The 21190-nt window shown below is 45.8% G+C and overlaps 1 long non-coding RNA gene across 2 annotated transcripts in view; it reads left to right on the forward strand.

Moving 5' to 3' along the window:
• LOC137841486 (uncharacterized) overlaps positions 1-1564 on the forward strand; it is a 37040-nt gene extending 35476 nt beyond the window's left edge. For both annotated transcript variants that reach the window (XR_011088632.1, XR_011088633.1), the window contains one exon: positions 181-1564. This is a non-coding gene — a long non-coding RNA (uncharacterized lncRNA). The remainder of the gene's footprint in view (positions 1-180) is intronic.
• The last annotated feature ends 19626 nt before the right edge of the window (positions 1565-21190 follow it).

Genomic DNA, 21190 nt, shown 5'->3' on the forward strand with positions numbered 1-21190 from the left:
GTGGTCTCAGAGCCACAATACCTCCATCCACCAGGAACAGCATTATTTTGGAAGCGGAACACGATGTGTTTCAAAGACAGCCCTGCTCAGCTAAACCACTTGTAAGGAGCAGAAAGGAAATGTGAAGAGCTCACCGGCTTCTTTTTATTAGTGAGTTGCTGTTTTTTCTGTTTGCTGCAGATGCCACTGAGGAGCACCCCCCAGTTTCTGTTAAAACCCCGTTCCCTGACAGACCACGAGCCACACGCTGCACTGGTGAGCCCCAGCTGCACTGAATGAAGGCGGTCAGAGCCCAGACCCCTCAGGAATTGGCTCTTTTTTTTAACTCCAATTTCATGTTTTTGTCTATTTGGGAGGTGACCAGTGGCACTTAATGTGGGTCAAGCCTGGCAAACTGATCTCCATGGCAACCCTTAATGAATGCCATTGGCTCAGTGGTTCCATCCCTGCATCTCATTAAATTTCAATGACTTTCATGGGGCTCGGACATGTAATTAATATCAAACACATGGTATTCAGCAGGGTAAGGTTTAACAGCAGGCAACGTGTGCACGAGCAGGAGACTGACGTGGGGGGGCAGGGGGAATGTTTGGGCTCTGTCCCCAAACGCCGCAGGAACAAACAGCCCATGAAAAAGAAGCAGAAGGCAGAGCCTGGCGGTTGCTGCTCGCAGCCTGGCAGAGACGGAGCTGGGTTCTTTATCCCCGTTCGCTTTGGAGAAGATTGGGAAGCAGTTCTGTGACAGGGGCTGATGCCCGCATGTCAGAGTGGCTCTCATTGCTTTGTGACCAGTAGCCATCTTGCTGAAGTAGTTCCATTGTTGTAAGAAATCAGGAATTGTGGCACATGTGCTGGCTAAAGGGAACTCCCCAAAGGCCCGGAAGGGTGGAGGAGGCTGCACGAGGCAGGAAGAAACATTCAATTGCGTGCTTCGATTTATTTTGGTCATGTACAGGTACAGCCTCGTCTGTGGCTTCTGTGGCACAAAGGGAACCCTCCCCAGCCCCTGCACAGCAGCACCACAGAGCAGCTTCCAAAGTCCTCGCGAGAAACCACTGTGGACTTGGGAGCATCTTGTGCTTATCATGAGGCTGGAGTGAATCACAGCTCTTCAGAAGTGGGCAGTGCAGCCCAAGCACAGGGCTGCTGAGATGGTGGCGCAGGGACCGCCTGACCCTCACACCATCCAGCTGCACAGGAGGCCCGGGGGAGGCTCCTTCTCTAGGGGAAGGGACAGATGCCAAAATGCAGGGGGGAGTGGCTTCTGTTGTTTGCCAAATTGAATTTGGATTTCCTAGGGTTTGCCTGCCTCTAGTGAAGATCCCAATCATTTCAGCTGTATTAAAATCTTACAGCGTCTTATCTCCCATGGACTAATGTTATCAGACATGAAATGAAGCAAAAAGGGGGGAAGGAGGGGGAAGGAAATAACCTCTGCTAATTACTAATGCAAAATGAGTAATGAGATGAAGAAATGATGTGCTATCAGATACAATCCTGGGGTTTTTAAAACGAATTATTTCATCTTCAGCTGCATTGCTGCTATTCCCCAGGGAATAATATACAATTCCCACAAGGATATGAGGGTATAATTCAGTGGCAGCTCTGGTGAAGTTATATTCAGTTTAATGAACGTTGGTGGGAAGCTAAGATTGAATTATTGCCTGAGTGCTCTGTCAGGTTGCCTCATGTTGTTATGCAGGATATAAAGAAAATTATTATTGACAATACTAAGGAGATTCATTTTGTCTGAGTGAAGGAGGTAAAGGAGGTGTATTGAATATGTGACGTAGCAGGAGAAGGTTAATCATGACTGTAATGTGGGATGGGGAGATCGATCATGCGTGGATCATGGGGATGGCTATTTAATGTGTATGTGACACCGCGAGGGAAGTTTTACTGACTAGGATGCGTGGAAGGGACAGGGCTGGAGGCAATAACAGTGACTTACTGCATGAATAGTAAACAGTGGTGTGGGGAGGATGGTATTCAGGGATCCACGATGCACTTGAACGTGCATCAGTGGGTGGAGAGTGAATGGGATTTCTTACGGAGTTGAGCTAAATTCAAGGCTTCTCCAGGTCTGCAAAGAAAACCCAGACCTTTGCGAGTGTTACAAATGGTCATTGGCATTTTACCCAACTGCTGCTCGTCCTCTTTTGCCATTAGGTGGCAGCATCTTGATGTTGAAAAAAATCCTCCTGGAGCGTTTACAGGTCCCTTTCACTCCAGGAGTCCCAAAGGCATCTCCAGAGGCTTTTGAGTTTGGGCTCACATCTGTAACTCCAAGCAGGACGCGCTGTGCCTGGTGGGGAGTCTGGAGGGCAGAGTGTTACAGGATTACAGCACGGAGCTGGGAGCAGGGTGTGGTGGAACTGGCACCTATAACTGTCTCCGTTGGTCCCAAGCTGCATCTCCTTACTCTGCTTGTTACAGCTGAAGACTCCAGTTGCTTGCCAGGAGGCCACCTCTGAAGCTGGGAAGGGTGGGTGGTGTTGGGACACAGTGACGGGTGTCAGACAAAGGATGACAGAGGCTCGCAAGGTTTCCCAATGTTGTACAGACAGATGGAAAGCTTTCTGGCACAAAAAGGGGACGGCAACAAACACTCTGGCCTTGCACTTGCTCTGCACTTCACATTCTGCACTGAAATAAGCTCTCTGGCCAGCAGCTGTGGTTGCACATAGCATGAGGGAGTGCTTTTATTCGGTTACCTCTCTGAACACCTTGGCTGTTCTATTTCCACCTTTCTGCTCTTTCTTTCTTTCCTTTGCCCAACCCACTTTACTTCCTACAGAAGTACAGACAAATTGAGCTGGAAGGGATCTCAAAAGGTAAAGTTATTCTTCTCAATCAGGGCGGGCTCTTCTGCCCTGGTGTCTGCTCCTGGGAGACGTCCAGCCTGTCCTTAAGGAACTCCAGTGACAGAGCTTCTGCACCCTCCCAGACAGCTGCTTCGTTATTCCTTGCCATAAGAAGTGGCCCTTACCTGGACCGTCCTGGGTTCCTTTTGCAACTGTTTTTATTACATCTGCCATGGACATAGAGAATAAATTACCTCCTCCCACTGCCACGTCCTTTTCTGTGTTTGAGGACTTCTGTTATACTTTTTTATGGAGTTTTCTTACTCCTCAAGAGTCTAAACTAAACAGAACATTTGCAGAACATTTTTTAAGCTCTTACCATTCTCAGTGCTCTCTTCTGAGCTCATTAGTAGAGGACGGTGGACATCAAATTTTCAGTAAGTTACATTTGCATCAGAAGTTAGCTAGCCTCCTTGTCTCGACGAAGAGCAGTGGACTGTCAGTCCCACCAGTTGTAGGTATTTCTTGGACAGTCTCGACTTGAATGAGAAAAAAGATCTTTGCAAAAAGAGCAATTCTGTGCAAAACAATGCAGAATTATCAAAGCTAGTTCTTGCTAAAACCAGATCTGAGTACCTCTGAGATCTTTAGATGTCAAATTTGGTTGACTTTGGCCAATGAGTTACAACTGGTAGACAGTCTGTAGTACAGGGGTATTAATAAATGGCCCAGTTATTAATGGGGAGACTTGCTCAAGCATGTAATAGAGCAGGATTGCACAAGACTTGTTTTCTCAGGAAACCAGCCTGTAAGTAACGGATGGTTTGGAAAAAAGTATCTGAACTTTTTCAGACTTCCAAGAAATGTTTGCTCAAAAATAAACATTAAAATGCTTTTTAAAAAACTCCTATCAAATATCTTTTTTATCTTGGCCATTTGTACACAGGAAGTTCGTGATTTATTTTTAAGGATTCTAACCAAGATCTCAGTTGCACGCACTCAGAAGGTAGAGGTCACTGACTTGAGGGTTTTCTTTGATTCTTCATACTTTCCATGCTGAGAAATGTACCCTCCAATTTGTAGTACCATTAGGGTAAAGGGATGTTTGGATCTGCAGCACTGGCTGAGGTCCATCTTTAGCATGGAATAGTCAGTAGCTATTAGAAGGAAATGAACGTATTGGAACCCAGTGCAAAATACTATAAGCAAGCAGCTGGTGGTCTTGTTTCAGCAAATTCCACTAGTTTGCAAAGTAGGAGATCTGTCCAGAAATTATTTTCACATTTATTTTTGCCATCCACAAACAACTTCAAAAGCAGATTAATTTCAGTCTCCTTGGACCTGTCCACCACATTTCACTTTCATATTTTCTTGGAGAAAAAAATCATACAACAAAATATGGAGATGATTGTTTCATTTTCTTAACCTGTCACTCACAGTGTTTGATCTGTCTGTTCAAAGTGCAGTCACTCGCAGGCAGCATGTTTCCATTAGAGGCAGGAGGAGTGCCTGGTCCAGACTATCTAGCACTTCTCCAGCGGCGGGATTGAGAGCAACATGGAATATTTTATTGGTTTCTGTTCTGGTGAGATGGGAAGAGTGGTAAAAGGAGAACTAGACAAATTTGTTAGTGGTCAAAATATGAGATACTCTCATAAATCATAAAATAATGTGGGTTGGAAGAGACCATCTTGTCCAATCTTCTGCTCAAATTCCTCATCAAATATTGAATTTTGATATTGTAGACCTCAGTGTCACATTTATACACTGCCTCTTCTAAAAAGTCCCATGAATTACTTCCTCTTAAGTGCATTTCTGCATGGAGCATCTTTTATTCTTGATATTTCTATTGTAAATAGCAGTAGGCAGTCCTCAGATGCAAAATTTGGATCTGCATTCAGAATCCCAGTCCCAGGGAAAGTCTGTGTTAAAATGGAGCTGAAGCTAAGAATACCTGTCAGTGACTGAGGGGTAAAACATTGCAAGGGTCTGTTGTATGTAGGATCCCAGTGGGCACTACATGACCAGGGAATTCAGAACTGAGATAAAACTTTAAAAGAATCTGAATAAAATAAGGAATGGAAAATCATCCAAAAATAGCTAACTGTTCTTTTCAGTGATACGAATTTGTTATAGGATAGAAATGTCATAGTGCTGGTGGTGAAAATTAAACAGATTTTAAGGTACATTAGATTTTATGCGTTATTATTTTTTTTCCCTGTGTATTCAGTTAGCATCACTTGGAACATGACAGAGAACATATCACATTTCTTAATGGACCTGAATTTTAATTTATCTGTATAAGCCATGCAGTGATATATATTTATACATTCCCCAGTAATTGCTGTTGTAAAACCAGAATTTGAAGTTTTTACTCTCTGAAAATACCAGACTTCTATAAAACAAAGATGTTTTGTTTTTAGGGATGCCCATTTAACAATGGGCTCTGCTCTAAACTTGTGTACCTGGCACCTGAACGGGGTGCACATGCGTTATGGAGAGAAGCCCAATCGCAGTGGTGGGATGTGTCATTTTGCAAGCAGGATGGCCACAGCCCCTGTGAGAACCTGGCAGTACCTTGCTCCTAACTGAGAATAGACAAAGAGTCATCACACCTTATTTTTCTCGTGGCAGAACGTGAGTCACAAGCAGGATGTACCCATGGGGTCCAGAACTGCCTCATCTGAGACTTCCCACTCTTCCCAGGCTCCAGCTGTAGTCAGGAAGGTTGTTGCTATAGGTGTGCTGCGGGCTTTTGGTTTGGTTTGGTTTGGTTTGTTTGTTTGTTTGTTTTCAGGGTAGAAGATGAGATCTGAAGGAGTGGTGCTTCGAAGCCTTCTGGGGTAGAAGAGAGCTGCTGCCATCACGCCAGGTTCTGTTTTGCCTCCTGCAGAGGAAAGGTGCTTGCTGAACTCAGCAGCTGCCTGCCGGAAGCCAAGGCTGTGCCAGCTGAGACAGATGCGTTAGAAATGCTAAAGCTGCATTCTCTCACAAAAGGCTACTGGAGCTAAATGTGCAAAAACAGCGAGGCTGGGGAAGCTGCTGGCACTGAAAAGGGGAACTGTAATGGGAAGATGCAACCTGTAAAGGTCCATTACCCTTCCTTCTAGCCTCAGGTCAGCAGCGAATGAGATTTTAATTCTCCCATGGCTGCTGCAGGGCGCTTGTTCTTTGGTCACATTACCAGAGCATTACATTATGCCTAGCACAGAAGCTGCTTCCTGATGGAGGATGCTGCACTTGTTTCCCATTTTTCCTGAGAGTATTGGTGGAGGCAAACTCTGAAACTCAAAACCGCCTGCCCTGAATCTCACACTCAGCATCCATGCCATTTTTCTGTGAGGGGGAAGCAACTCTGCTTGGCTGGGTTGAAAATCAAGTCTGAGGAAGGGGCATGGGTTAGTACAGCTTTGTCTTAGGTACTAAGCAATAAAAATGGAACCAGATGAAATGAGGCTCAGGGAAGAGTTTTCGTTCAGCTTTATTTCCTATTCAGGGGCCTAAATCTGCTGAGGGCTTGGCATGGGTGGGGAGCTGTGGTCATTAAAAGAACTCAGAAGGTCTGGTTCCCCGGTTTGGGGTTACAGTTCAACACCAGGGAGCCCATCGGAGCTGCTGGTAGCACGGAATGAAAAAGCTGGAAGCCCAGGATTTCCCAAGGCTCATGCCAGGTAACTGCTTTGGCAGGTGAAGCCTTAGCACTGAAATACAATTCCAGCCTTGTGTTTGGGAAGATGGCAAGGCTTTTTTGTGGATGTGCAGATTCCTTGATGGTGGATAGCTTCCTTCGCTTAGACTTTCCATTTTCCTTTCTCTCTCTCTCTTACATATTATCCAGTCAGCGTGTTTGGGAGCTCTATGCATTAAATAGATTTATGTGTTTAATAATTATTAGTTTCGAAGATTTACAGTGCCCTGCTGCTGTTGCTGTGACTCTGCTTCCCTGGGGGGTTGAGAAAGTGAAAATCCTTCATCAGGGGAAGGGAAAAAATTAGAAACTTTAAATCTTTCATCATTTGGAAAATAGTTTGAGCAAAGAGTAAATGCACATTCTCTGAACGTCACTGTGCTACGTGGGTGCATGTATATGTTTTGGGGTTGCACATTATTTCATAGCTGATCCGACACTCTTGTGCAGTGATTGTTTCACAGGAAGAAGCCTTGATTTGTCAAAAAAAAAAAAAAGGATTTACCAAGAAGATACAGCTACTTCTAGTACAGCATTGCTGTTTTGTGTCATCTTTGAAGCTGTCTCTTGGTCTGCACTTGGATCAGCTCCAAAGCTGTCTCATGCCAGAGCAAGTCCCATCGTGCAAAATGGGCATTTCAGTCTCCTTTTCATGCACAGTGATTATAGTTACTACAAAAGCAAAGGGAGAACTGAAATGTTTTTGCTTAATGCTTACTAACATATTCCTGACCGGATATGGTGCAAAACCAATGTGGATCAATTACACAATCCTAGAGGAGTAAGGAGTTAGGGATGAAACTTAAAGAACTTGAATTGAAATGACCCATTTTGAAACGGAATGAAGAAAGTGCTCTTGGGTGACATTTGTAATAGTGAAAGAGTTCATTAATTTTGTGCTTATCCCGGTTAACTTAGGCTGTAATACACAAAATTAGAGGTTGCAAGATAGAACTTCAGTAGCACTAAACTGGAAAGCGTGTGATGCTTCTGGGAAGAGAAAGATTACGGAAACCGTGTATTGCGAAAGGTTGGAATTGTATGCTAAAGAATTACGTTTCCAGTTTCCTGACACCTCGGCATTTCCAGGGTCCCAGAAGGATGGAAGACGTGTAAGAAACACTAAAGTTCCTGCCATGAAACAAGCCCTGGAATCTCATGAACATTAGAGTAAGTGATGGAATCTCATGAACATTAGAGTAAGTGAAAGCCCGAGGTCCTCTCTTCCTTCTGATAAAGGGAGGACCTTGTTATGCAGAATACAGAGAAGTGATTTTAATTTGGAACTGGTGTCAGCGAGTGATGGCAACAAGAAAGAACTAAATGGAGAGCAGCAGTGCTCTTAGAGGCCAGCAAGGGTTGTCATTTGAACATTGATCTGTGGGCACCCACTTATCCCAGCAACCCCTCCGATGGTGAGAAGTCTCTGTCCTCTCCTCCTGTGACCTGTGCGGCTTCAGTGGCCCTGCAAGGGAGAACTGAGCTCTCTGGTCTGGTTTGGACACCCAAGTGTGCAGACTGCAGCCTCACTACCCGGTACACATTAAGAGATCTGTGGAAGAGAGGTTTATCCTGAAATTTGGCAGCGCAGAGAAGTAGATAATATTTGAACGAAGCTATGAAGAACTTGCCAAGAAGCCCTCAGGGCCTTAGCAGATTGCAGCTTTTGAAGGACTAAGCTGCATTTCTTGCTCATTATTTAATTTGAAGAAACTTGTGGAAAAATCCCTCTGTAATTGGCCTTGCAACCTTCGCTTGCTAATTCGGATCTGAACAGCGTGCTGAAGACAGACTCCCAAACTCCTGCTCACGGGCAGCCCTGACCATCTGGCTGGAGGAGCACACAACAGACAGCCTGCAAAGCAAGCGCTTCTTGTAGATACAAGGTGGCACGCTTCAAAAGCACCAGTGCTGGTGACGGGCACCTCTGCAGCAGCTCCTGGCTGGCAGGAACCAGCACCAGGAGCTGGTCTGGGCTCTGGCTGGCGGCTGCAGGGGCTGGCCTGCTCTGAGCACCGACAGGCAAAGAAATTCCACTGTTGGAGCGGTCCCTGCTGCTGGTACTGATGAAAAAAGCCTTCATGAATGCTCCAGCCTCTGCGATGAGTTTGCTGCCTTGAGGAGGGTCTTCAGCAGGCTGTGTAAAAAGGTTTCGTACGGCACAAGTGGTTTGTAGGGTTCAGCACTTTGCGTGCTGTGGTTATAGAAGAAAGGTCCCCGTATGCCTGAAAATGAAGAATTTGGAGGGCTGCTTCTAAGCCTCGAGACCTCTGTAGCCTGATTGCAGACAGTTTGCTTTTCTGCTCCAAATGCAGCCGTGGGGCCTTGCACTTAGATAGCCAAAGCAAGTTGGTGCCATTGTACTGCTAATACACGGCACGTTGTGTGTGTAATTACAGCGTGAGAAGGTTTCCCACACTGCTGTCCTCTTGCTGGGGACTGCGGGGTTAGGCAGGTCTGGAAAGCCTCTTTCTCTCCTTCACCAGCTTTTGCAAGTGTCAGTGCCCATCTTGCATGTGTTACGTTTTAACAGCTTTAAGTAGAAAAACATCGCACTGTAGGTGGTTGCTGTGGCCTGGAATGGCCATTTGCTAAGCTGTATTTGCAATCCTAAGAACAACAGAGAGAAAAAGACAAATGGAGATGGTTTCCCACTAATGCGAGGGGTGGAACGCATGTGTGTGGCCGTGGGGATGCACGTGTGCACAGACATGCTTGGGGGTCTGTGTGTTTGTATATTCGTATTTATTAAGCTAAAGCTAATCATTTAGTTTCTCCTGCTGCTGTTGGCTCTGCTTGCTTTCTGTGCATGCCCTATGACATGAAATCTGCCTGGTGGTGTCAAGTAGTACACAGATACCTTTACGTGCCTACAGCCTCCAAGGGAAGTTGTGAGGACATGGGGCTTTTCTGTGTCCTTTGCTCAGGCTTTTTTTTTTCCCTATAAAGAAGAAAATGTCTTTTTTTTTTTTTTTTTAATGTTTAGTGCTTATTGGCCAAAGGTGTCTCAGCCCTGTGTAGCTATAGAGCAACTTCTTCTGCTTAGAGTGGATGTGTAGATGTGTTCAGGACAGTGGGGAGGCAGATAAATTGCTGCTTTACCATCGTGCTGCAGTCTGTATCCCTTCCCTGGCCCCAGATGAGTAATGGACAGACTGATTTTGATTCCCAAATGCTCCCTGTTCCGTAAAATGCTGGGAGGAGAGATGCTTCCCAGCATGGTATTATCCGAGATAAGCAGATTTTGAATTAGCTCTTTCTCTTGTATTTTCATGCCTTTCCTTGACCTCAGTTCAGAGGTGCTGTATCTATGCTGGGCGCTCAGTTCCCTGCTGGCCAAGAGTATGGGGGCAGCTTGGAGCAGCCCCTCTCAGTAACCCTACCAGCCTGCTGCCTCCCAAGTGTCTCTTGTGGTATGTTTAGAAGAGCGAGCATGTGTCACATTTCTACAGATCGGGCTGGAAGATGGTCAGGATTGTCTGTAATTCCAGCTCATCTGAGAGAGATGCGTGCAGGACCTCATCTCAGTAAGACCTGGATTAAAAACTTGGCGCTGTTGAAGTCGGTGGGATTGTTGCAGCTGAGTTACTTAATTACTTAAGCGCGTCTCTAGTGAACACTGAAGATTTATAGATGTCTTTTCAGCAACACGGAAGATTTATAGATGTCTTTTCAGCATATCCTTAATGCATTTGCAATGCACTTGTAATAGGACTACTGTTTTACTATTATCTTTTTATAGTCAGTACAGTTGTTCTGCTTTTAAGATAAAAAGCTACGAGTTAATATTTTTGAATGGGCTCAGCTAAATTTGGGACTTGTGTTGTAGGCATTAGATCAAGATATGCTGAAATGCATGAACCTGCATTTGTACATTGCTACAGGTGAAAGCAACTTCATTTTTTCAGTCCCAAATGATAACATGTAAGGAACACAAGGACAAACAATAACATCTACTCATGAGAATGGAGATCTGTAGTAGGTTTTACAGCAGGCTCTTCTGACTTGAGAACAAGGCAGTTGCTGTTTATGCAGAAAGTTTATTCATAGCAATGTAAAAGCACAATGCCTAGCAAAGGAAGGGAGCAGTGACAAGCTGTCTGTGCCGGTTAGGTGCTGCTGAATGAGCTCCTGCATCCTCAGCTTGTATGAGAAGGGGGATCTCTGGCTCTTGCCATTTACAGCAGCAGCTTGCACAGTGACCTTCATGACTCAGTGCTGGAAGAGAGCACTCAGACCATTGAGAAGACCTTTCTTGGCTTCTTCCACCTTTCTTTGATCACTTTGCATGGAGAAGCGTATACCTGAGGAAGATCAACCTGCTGTGTTTCTGCAGGGTTATTATTCTGTCACTCTAGGCAGAGAATTGCATGCCAGCAGTTTACTGAATTCTTCTGTGGGGCCATTGTGACATTGTTAAAAAGTAGGTCATTTGAATGCATTGCTGATAACAGTAATGGATTCACACATCAGCTGGCTGCTCTGTACACATGTAACCCCTGCCCAATGTCACCTCTGGAGTGGTTCACTCCCCTCACAGTGGAATGTGCCATTTTGCTAATGCACATATACAGAGTTTGTATTTCGAGCTAAGGAGAGCTGGGGGCATACAAAATCCTATTTATGGCTGTTCCATCCCCAAATCTCAGACCTGGGCTCTATCACCAGCCGTAGTTGGGATGTATGAAGCAATCTCAGGATTAGAACTTGCTTAAAATGCTGCACGCTGCAGGAGAGCTCTTTAAAATTAATAAATTAACACACATACCCACACCCCTTCCCATCTTCCTGGAGCACACAACAGTGCCTGTTCAATGGGGTCTGTGGGCTGCTCAGTCTGTGCAGCATCCTCTGAAAACTGCTTTCTGCTTGCCCAGCCGTGCTGCAGCGTGCACTGGTGTGCAGCGCGCTGCTGGCGCTGACCCAGCTCCACGGTCAGCGTGCCGCTGGGAGCACGCAGCACCTAGGGAGCTGCAGGCTCTGTAATCAGCAGCTCTGCACCAATTTGCATAAGCAGTTGTTCCTTCCTACTTCCAGGACAGGTGAATCTAACTTCTAAAGGATGAAATCTTGATTACTGTGCTTCTACTGTCCCCCCAAAGCCCTGAAGTGTTGGCAACAACCAAGTGCAGAAGCTTTGGGTTAACCAGAAGCTTTGGGTTACTTTTGCATGCTCTGTTCTGGCTGTAGGTGAGGCACACAAAGCAGCAATAAGCCTCTGCCTTCCCTGTGCCAGCTCTCAACAAGCAGCACTGAGTTAGGGAGCAACTGTAATTGTAGTTACGCCAGCAGATCAGACAGGCAGTGGCAGGGCTTGCACCAGGGAATTAGCATCATCATTTGTCTGCTGCATGCAGACCGAGAGGTGGGAGCAGAGCCCTAGAGAGGCGTTGCAGGCCACTGGAGCCATCCTCTGCTGAAGCAGGCTTCAGTTCCCATGGAGAGGATAATTCACTCGTGAAGCAAAACCCATAAGCCCTACATGATCTCACCTAAGAGAGTCAGAGTAATTTTGTGCCCACCACCCAAAATGAAGTTAACTACAGAAACAGTGCAGAAATCATTTGCTTTTAAAGTGAAGAAGAAAATAGAGCAAGTCCAATCGCTTCTTAGAACCCACTTGTTTGTGTAAAACACTGGCACTGGGGTAGATGTACTAAGTGCAAGGTAGGAAAGCCCAAGAGGTGAGCTGAAAACGCTGGCAGATGCACAAAACAATCAGTTAACTATTTGATAGTTGACTGTGCCATCAAATGATTACTCAGGCTGTAAAAAGTGTCTTTCAGTTCTCATTGTTCATGTTGTGCTGGACAGTACAAAATTGTACTTGGTGGGTAAAAGTAAACCGGTTAAGGTCACCTTTGCTTTTCCCCCCAGTTAATGGGTATAGTTCTGCTACAGTCAAGAATTGTGTGTGTCTCTAAGCTGCTTTAAAATATTTTATTGTTGGTTTCACTTTTCTTGTGTAGATTCAGGAATTGCTGATGAGACCAAAACCTGCAACTTTAGAGAGAATGTATCTGAAGCGTCAGCAGCGATATGCCACCACAGGCTGTTTCTGTGCATGCCTGTGGTAGGAGGTTAGCTTTTCCAGCGCAGCATAATGCAGCGAGCTGATGGAAAGCCGAGTGAGATGCAGGCTGGGCTAATTGGAGCACTCCTGGGAGGATGTGAATTGCACAGTTTCCATAATGAGTAGAGAGAAAAGATAGTTTACATCCCCTAATGTAGAAGCGTCAGGACAAGATTAATAGCAGGACCGCAGCAGCGGTGTCTATCAGGCACTTCATTATTAAAGGGACTGAGTTTTGCTAATGATATTTTGCTGGCGATGGGTGCTGTGAGTCAGTAGGCAAAATCCCTTCCCTGGGTCTCCCCCAACTTTCTTATCACCAAAGCCCAAGCTTAAAAAGGACGCAAGAACAGAGGTTTTTACTGTTATGAGATGCAATTAAATTGTGGTTCAGCTCCAGAACTAAGCTGGAAATGGAGTCATCTAAATGCACAATAGTTCATGGATCTTTGCTGCTGCTTTATACAGGGCCATCTGAGGAGAGTTAATGAAGAGTCATTAATTTGAGTCTAGGGAAATGGACTAGGTTTGTGTCAACACACCATTTTCCTTCACGGTTTGAGTGCCCTATACAGTCTGGCCAGGTTTGCAGGGTACTAAGTTATGTCTCAGCCCTAGAGAAAGCTTGTGCATTCAACTGGGACAACAAAAATTTGGAAAAAATTCTCCTGTGGCAACTGCTGTCCAGGAATGGGCTAGCAGAGGATGTTCAAATCAGCATGCATGCACCAAACTTGACTGGGAAACCTTAGCCCAGAGAAGCATTTTCAGATCAGAAACAGAAAAGGTAATTTTGCCATTACCTATAGCAGCATTGGGGCTTGATCCACAGATTTTTATTTTTTTATTTTATGCTCACAGGGACCAAAATCCCAAGAGACTGTGCAAGTCATTCTGGTGTCTCACTCTTCAGTTATTAGAATACAAGCTGTGTCATTGTTTGTAGCCATGGAAGGAAAAGACATTGGAATCCCCACTGCTCTAAAAAAGGTGTATGTATGCTTGCTGCAGGCTTTGAGGAAAATCCCAATTGGACGTTTCTTAGGATCAGTGCTGGCAAAAAGGCTCTGTATTTTTCAGCAATCCATTCACAGGAGGTGCCTTTTTCACACAAACGCTATTTGGGTTATCACCAGATAAGTGTCTCTAATCCCAGCAAACGCTAGCTTAAACCTTGTTACAGACCTAATCCCATATTGGTGAAGTGAAATTTTTAGTGCAAAATGAGATGAGATTTGTATGTAAATCTGTATCCCCTTCCTGGACGGATTTGTGTATCTGTTGGCAAGCGTATCCTCAGCTTTTGCCAACCATGGTACCACCGCAGGCCCGGATTCAAGGCACGCGCTGTGCCAGCAGAACTTTGCCATTTCCAGTGTGGAGGATGGCGATAGCTCTGATAAGCCTGGAGGCCCCTTTTTACTCTGTCCTGTTGTTATAGAGGCTTGACGTGCTCCAGCCTTAGCTTGGATTGAAGCAGGAGGTGAATTTAAGATGCAATAACTGTTCTGAATAAATCCCCGTAGATACGCTGTCATTATTTGTAGAGAACTCAGTGGCAGTCCTGTCTCCAGCAACTGTGAGAGGGGAAACTTGAGGCCAAAATTACAAAAAGTCCTGAGTCTGCTGCAACCACAATGCATGCAGTTGTCTAAAGAATGTTTTTGCTGCAGTCACAGAGATTACACACCTATAGAGCAAAGAAAGTGAGACTCGGGGGCTGCTTTGGGCAAACAGACATCTTTCCAGTTGGCACTCCGCGTGTGCATCCAAAGGTGGTCGCTTAACCACCTGCCTGGGCTGTTCTTCTGAGTTTGTTTGTTTCTCTCTGGAATTGCCCGGGTCATCTCAGCCTGTTAGTAAACTGAGCACGTTTCCTTCTCTCTCTCTCTCTTTTTTTTTTTTTTTTTTTGAAAGGAGTCAACCACAACTCAATATTTATATCATTCAAGCTCAATTAAAAGCACACACACACAAAGTTCATGAATAGTCTGCTTCTAATGAAGAGACGTACTTTCATAACAGCCCGTGTTCAAAGATACTTTTAACAGCAAGAGCGAAGGATTTACGATATAAGTGTTTTAGTCATTAGAAAATTGGAATTGTTTCTTTGGAGAAAACAAACAGGCTCTGGGCTCTTCCTAAGAGCAGTATGAACTCAGCGGCTGGCAGCTAGTTAGCCCCCCTGCTGTATGAATTAATGATAAAACTGCTTTCGTTCAGAAGGGAATTTTATTGGGCAGGATGCCGGTTACCAACACAATGAGGTCTCCAGGCGCCCCTCCCTCTAGGGGTCTTCAATTACACTTCGTAATGAGCACTGTTTCATTAGTGAGGAAAGCAAAAGTCGGCACTAATTAAAATTAAATTAGGACACACTGAAGTTGTGTCGCACAGTGTGCTGAGATATTAATAAAAAAGAAGCTGCCTTGAACAAGCATGGACTAAAGGGTCAAGTGATAACAATTAAAACATTGGATGTGATGTCAATGCTGAATTTTTAACACTCCAGTTTTGGCTTTGTGTATGGAAAGATGATGTCTGGGCTGGTTTCTGTAAGTTGGAAGAGGCATTGCATCTACATCTGTCAACATAATATCTGACAGAACATTTTCCTAAAGCTTGCTTTCCTGCCAGAGTATTTCACAAGAACACATGCATGTGCACATGTGCCTGCAATCTGGTGTTCATACACGCTGCTGAGCTGACGTGTGAAAATAAGATGTACATTTCATGTGAGAAGCCTGCAGAAAGTCCTGCTGACATGCAAAAGGTGTCTTGCACGAGCACTCGTGTGGAGAAGCAGGGCGTCTGTGCTGTACACATGCATACCATGAGCGTGTATTTGTGCGTGTATCTCACATGAAGGCAGTGTCTTCTGAGAATAACTGGGTTCCAGTCCCAGCCCTTAGTTACCTTCCTGGGAACACCAGTCCTTTGCCTTACTGCTCACGTGGAGCTCTCGACAGGGGTTCTCAGACATTTTGTAGATGAGCTGCGCTTAGGGTTAGACCAGTGCTAAACATCTCATTGATTCACTTCCTTTCTTTCCAGCTCCCACTTTTCCTTTTGTCACGCTCTGCCTCGGGGCCTTGTGCTCTTGCTCTGTCACCAGTTGTGCCACGCGGTGCCCGGAGAGCAGCGCCAGCACCCAGGTGGATCTGCTGCGAGGCAGCACAGGTCTGGCAGAGCACAGACACCCCAGCTCCAGTCCTCCAGCGGGATCGGTCTAAGCCTGCAGTTAATTGTTCAGGCTGGTTGCTGTAAGCATTTTTGAGGAAACCCTACTGCCCAATTTAACCGTGGCGTTTAATTAAGTTGGTTCCAAAGGCATTTGCAGAAATATTAAAATATGTTTGACCTTCAAAATGGATTAAATAGACACGATGTTCACCGAGGCAAATTACAGCGAACATCTGTATGTTCTGTGTTTATATACACGTGGAGCTTGCTGGGCTGGTGAATGTATATGGAATATTCAGCACAGAGATTGTAATCTGGAAAACAATTTTTTCTTCTTAGTGAATGTGTTCTTGCACATTAGTAAAATTCTAGCCAAGTCACTTCACGCAGTATACATCTGTTTGCCTGTATAATAATTATTAACGCTTGTTATGGTACATCAGTACAGCATGCATGAGTCTTGGGTGGAAAACAGTGTCAATAGTTTCCTCACGTTACAGAAGACATTCTGTGGACGTTCAGGCTGCGAGGCCACCAGCCCACCCAAACGTCCATGGCTCTGTAAATGTACGTCAGAGAGTGCAGTAGGCTTCAGCCCTGGACAATGTGACTTCTTGTGTGTAAGTCCTCTTTCCTTACCGTTAAGGCAATTGGTTCCTTTAAGCTTGCTGCTTGCTTAAATAACTCCTGCACTCTCTGGGTATTTCCTATAGCAGCAACTACAAACAAAGCTCTACATCCTGTGCAGCCTGTGCCTGTTTATCTGAGGTAGAGCTGGCAAATATTTGAGGCCCGGCACTGAAAGTTGACTGCTTACATTTCCTTAATATGTATTTACAAGACAGATCACGAAGCCTGTAAATATGTGTTACAACAAAAACATCCCCAACGTGTAGCTGAGCGCTGTGCCATAACCATTCCGCACGGGCTGCTGCTCGCTGTGAGGGCAACAGCCGGCATTTCACTCGTTTCCTAACGTATGGCTTAACAAAGAGCCTGACTTCACCAGGTCCTGATTTACAATTCTATAAATGCTCTACCTCTTTAGTGCAGTCAAAACATGCGTTTGCAGATCTTGTGGGTTTTTGTTTCTTTGCTGGTTGTATTTGATTATAATGACACACACTTACACCATGCTTTCCATCCAGGAGGCAGAGATGGATCGCAGATAAGCCGTGTGTGACTTCACCGACACAGAAGTTGCTCAGAGGTAGAGCGCTGCATCCACTGGATGCTGCACACAGACTAGATTGAAGAGTTTTAAAAGCCGCTTAAAACCCCTGTCTTGCACAGAAAGTCTCAACTGACAATCTCAGAATTGCTGGAAATGAGTGTTAACTCTGCTAAGCAGAACATTGATCCCCTGGGGAATGATGCGAAGGGAGAAAGTTATCAAACAGATCACCAGAAAGCATTCTTTAGCACCGTAGCTTTCTAGATATCTGCGGTTGTATGAAACCTATTTCTGATTAGCCTTGAGGCAGGACAGTCTGTGAGGGCAAAGGTTTTCCTCAGTGAAACTGTTATGTAGCTGCTTTTAAAATTTGTACAGCCTTAGAGTCAAGTACCAGCACCACCACTTCTGCACAGAGTCCCAGGCCGCAGATAATGAGCACAGTAACATAAAAACCAACAATTCTAACCAAAAGTAGTTAGCAATAATAAGCCACAGAGACCTCAGCGTGGTTGGTCACCTTTAAAGGAAGCAAACTGGGAAAGCCTCAGACCTCCACATCCCAAAAGCTGAGGGGGGGGCAGGTGTCGGGAGATGCCCCCGGCAGGGAGCCCAGCCGTCCCCGAGGGACCCACGGGAGGGAAGATGCTGACATCTGCAGCAGGCAGCACAAGGGCTCCACGTTTCAGTCTCTAGAGCTGATAGTCCAGCACTAAAACTACCAAAAAAAAACAACCATAAGCCACCGTCCCTAAGCGCATTTCTAGTCCCAATGTCTCCCTGTCCTGCTGAGCTCTGCTGGGGGAAGGTGCGGACAGGCCCCAGGTGGGTGCATGAGCAGGCAGGACGCTAACATGCACACGCAGCACTGCTGCACAGGCATACCTCAAACAGGCATTTGCTTGCTGGTTCCTTCTGCCTCTCGCTTAACTTGCTGGGAACTGCACAGGAACACTTCAGTGTTTGCTTACGTTGGGTTACTGGATGCCACAGATCTGTGCTCTGTTACCAGAGGCCACCTGGTCCCGTGCAGTGGCAAGGGCATTTCTCTCTGTGTTAGGGGTACTTGCTCTTGCCTGCTGCAGACCTTTCTTAATGGTGAATGGAGATTGTGTGCACGCTTTACGAATCCCTTACACACACCCCTTTGGCAACCTCTTTTATGAAATTTTTATTAGTATGTTCAGCAATGTGCATGTCCTCAGGAATAACAAACAGCACAGAGAATATATAGCCACTCAAATGGTCCAGGGGCTTCAGGAGGGAGGTGAACAATGCTACTTTAAATATTGCAGGATGGTTTACAACCCTGAGGGAGGAGGTGTGGGGGAGGAGGGAGGAAGAGCAGATGGGCACAGTGTCCATTTAAGGTGGTCTGGCACAGTTATTGGTCAGCAACAACGGGATTTTTATTTGGAGGCTCTTTCCAGTCCCCGTTTTTCTCCTGGGTTTACACACACGTCTGTCCCTGCAAATGTTGCCTTGTGTTTCATGGGGTTTTCCAGCTGGTCTGTGCCATGGTGATTAGCTTTAAAGATGGGCAGGGCATTTTGGTGATCTATTTCTTTAGACCAGAGGGCTGTATGACATGGCTGACATACCCGTGTTAGGGGGCTAACGTGGCAGGTCGTGCTGCCCACCTTAGCTGTGGTAAGGCAGTCTCAAATCACAAGGAAATGTGTGCCTGCTACTGGGATCTGTTGGGCGCAGACCTCTGGCAGGGTCTGGAAACCATTCAGAAACATCACTGGCCATTATCCCAGACACGAGGCTGGCTCCAGGCTGTGTGACATGGGGAATGAAAAAAATGTGTTATTCTGGGCTTTCAGCTCCAGGGACATCAGGACAACACAAGATCCTTGGCTTAATTCAAAGCCTCAGTGTCAGAGTAATCTGTAACAAAGAGATGAATACAGCAAGGTTCTTAGTTTGCGTGGTTTCCACCCAAATTGGTAGAGCTGAGGGTGCTCTTGCATCAGGGCTGGAGCTGGGGAGGTTATACTGATTCTGGCAGCCTCAGCTTGGAAAGAAATCACCAGGCTGTGCTGTTTGTATATCCCCAAATCGTATATGCATGTTCCTTGTTCCTTTCTGAATACAGATCCCTGAATGCTGGGGGGCACAGAGCTGTTAGATTCCATGGGAGAAAAAGGACCTTTTATCTGTAGCAATATATCTGTCTACAGTTTGGGCCTGGGTTATCTGCTAGTTAAGTTTTACGGAATAGGATGGTATTTATGTTTCCCAATTTTACTCCCCAAGTGACCCATTAAATAACGTTAATCTGTCCGCTCCAGTCTGCTCACCTACTAAAACCCATGTCTTCCTGTAACTTGCTTCCTATCAGCAACCCATTCACCAGTGCTCCCAGCTGGGGTGGAGGAAATTCAGCCCGGTGTCCAGCAAGGGGAGGTTACAGACTAGCAGCAGGTACCTGCTCTTGGTGCAGCTTTCACTCTCGGCGTGATCCCCTGAAAAGACACCTCTGACTTCTTGCCTGTGTTTCCCCACCTGCAGAATTGTTTGTCACGTTGCAAGCGGTGTAAGGCTTAGTGCAGCAAGGTCCTTGAGGAAGCCGATAGAGCAAGGCTAAGGAAGAGCATTTGTACTCACGTGATTCGTGACATCGATAACAAAATGAGCCTCGTTCCCCTACTTTTTCTACCAGCAGTGGTATCAGGCTCCATAATAAACTAAAACCGTCTGTGTAAGGGTTCTAGTTTCTGTTTGCAGTAGGATTATTCTGTTGATCCGCATGGCAGCATGATGCAATATCCCATAGGGGAATTGGAAATGAGCTGTTTTCTTAACTTCAGCATCTTCAGGCGTGTGCGTGTGAAGAGGCAGGCAATGATCCTTTAATGGCACGTGGAAGGACCAGTATTTGTATTCCTTTAAGTGGGAGATGATAATGTGCTATTAAGGATTCAGCTCTTCATGATGCTACAAGAATAAAGCAAAAGGAACATGATCTCGTGCTAAACAGAGCCTGAACTCTTTGGGGCAGGAACCGTCACTTTCCATAATGTATGCACTGTCTCTAGCATGATAAGCGGTGTGGCTGGGAGATGGTTAAGCATTCCGTCAGAAAAAATGTCATTGTCACAACTGACTGCTTGTGAGATTTGCAACGAATGGTCTGGTATTTTAGGGGTGTACCTGCAAAATATTAAACGTTTGCAGTCTGCTGCTTGGAAGCTTGATTTCATCCTTCTGCATTGACCTCTCGGCACTCCCTCAGCTGTTCTGGGTTCCAGGGCTGTGACAGCAGGGGCAGTGCAACAACCTCACTCAATTTTCTGCCGTCTGGAGTATAGCCACGATTAGCCCAATGGAGCATAAGGGTATGTACAGTACCCAGGCACTAGAGCAGTCAGAATGGGCGTGACCCAACAGGAGGCTGGAAAACCGCCTGACACACTTGGCAAGTGATGTAATGCTCCATTCTCAGGAGGAAATTCTTTATTGAACCCCTCTAGCAATGAACTTTTGGCCTGAAGCTGGAGCTTAGATTGCACAAGCTCAATAAATGTGTAATTATAAATACCAGAGACACACCAAGCCCCCGTACAAGTAGGACCTGTTTCAGGAGTCGGGAAGAAGCAAACATCTAGGCAGTGAACCAGCTGCAGGAGCCAGCTGCTCTGAAGGAGAGCAGGCTCTGATCAGGGTGTGGGCCCTGCAGGAGATGGCTCCTGCCCAAGAAAGTGTCATCGGTCATCCTGGGCATCATGGCAGCCAATCAAGCCAGCAAAGCCATCAAACTTTCAGCCTCCTCCTCAGGTCTGGCTGCTTTGAATTGGCTGCTTGACAAGTGTGTGGTAATTCTGCTTTTACCTGAAGTCATTGCCTAATTTAGAGTTTGTTTGCAGCTTTGCCATAGAGGAGCCAGAGCTGGATGGGAAGCCCAGGGCTATTGGGCTTTCTCTGATGTGGCAGATGGTATCATGCAGAGGGGGAGAATCTCAGCTTTCATAAAACACCAGCCCCCGATCTTTTTTTTTTTTCCTCTTCTTAAATCAGAGTGACTAAAACCTAGTGCAGAGATAGCAGAACCACTTCGGTGGTGGTTCTGCCTATCTGCAGCGCTGGTAGGTCCCTCCTGCTCCCTTAACTCCAAAGGATGGATGCAGAGTTCATGCTCCACTGATACTTGCACACCTGTAACAGCACCGAGAATGCAGCAGAAAGCTATCGCTGGGGCAAGAGTGCTTACTGGGTGATTTCAGGGCAAACTGTGCTTGTGATATTCCAAGCTAAGTGTGTAA

This window comes from Anas acuta, chromosome 17 (genome assembly GCF_963932015.1).
Source record: "Anas acuta chromosome 17, bAnaAcu1.1, whole genome shotgun sequence".
Taxonomy (NCBI): domain Eukaryota; kingdom Metazoa; phylum Chordata; class Aves; order Anseriformes; family Anatidae; genus Anas; species Anas acuta.